Source organism: Corvus brachyrhynchos, unplaced genomic scaffold, assembly GCF_000691975.1.
Source record: "Corvus brachyrhynchos isolate BGI_N302 unplaced genomic scaffold, ASM69197v1 scaffold843, whole genome shotgun sequence".
Taxonomy (NCBI): Eukaryota; Metazoa; Chordata; class Aves; order Passeriformes; family Corvidae; genus Corvus; species Corvus brachyrhynchos.
In genome coordinates, this window is record NW_008237262.1 from 63,850 (window position 1) to 64,953 (window position 1,104).

The window sequence follows — 1,104 nt, forward strand, 5'->3', positions numbered from 1 at the left end:
GGGTGGGGGACATCCTACCGGCACGGGACAGCCCACCGGGACCGGACAGCCCACTGGGAGGGGACATCCTACCGGGACGGGACAGCCCCGCGGGAGGGGACACCGGGAGGGGACATCCTACCGGTACGGGACAAGCCCACCGGACGGGACAGCCCACCGGGACGGGACAGCCCACCGGGAGGGGACATCCCTGCATTCCACCCCGAGGGGACGGTGGGTACCCACTGCGGATGTATCCCCGTGGGGGTCCCCCCGGGGTGATGCGTCCCTGTACCTCACTCCCGAGGGGGCCGCGGGTACCCCCGTGGGGCTGTGTCCCCGCGGGGATCCCCCCGTGCCCCCCAACCCCGCACCCCCCTGATGATGCACCCCATGGGGGTCCCACCCCCATGCACCCCATGTACCCCCGTGACGGCGTATTCCCGTGGGGCTCCCCCCATGCATCGAGTCCCCGCATCCCCCCCTTTCCCACCCATGGCTGTGCATCCCTCTGGGGGTCCCCCCTGCTGCACCCCATAACTGCATTCCCTGTAACTGCACCCCCTCTCCCCTGGGTACCTCATGCTCACCCGTGACCATTTATCCGTGTGGGGATTCCCCTGTGGACTCCATCCCTGTACCCCCTGGGCCTCTGTCCCTGCCTGGTGGCCTGGTGGCCTGCAGCTGCCTGTGACTGTGGACATGCAGAGGGTCATCCCTGTACTCCGTCCCACCCCAGGAACCCCAGTGTGGGGGACAAGGTGCACAGTGTACAGGGGGGCTGTGCAGGGGACCCCAGGGTGCCCGTGGGTGCCACCAAGGCTGGCACAGTCCCCACAGGGCGGTCAGCCAGATCCTCACTGCCCTGGGCCTGGTACCCGGGTGGGGATGGCACAGCTCGGGGTGGCTGTGGGGGCCATGGTGTGCCCAGGACAAGGAGAGGGAGGGGAAGGGGGAAGTTTGGGGTGGCCCCACTGCTCCCGGCAACCCTGGGGAGCTCTGCCCCACCACTCACAGCAGATGCGACAGTAGAATAAAACCACCCGTGCTTCCCTTTGCTGAATACCAACTTTTTAATGCCTGTAACAATTCTCCGAGCAGCACTTGGTGAGAGCAGCCAGTGCC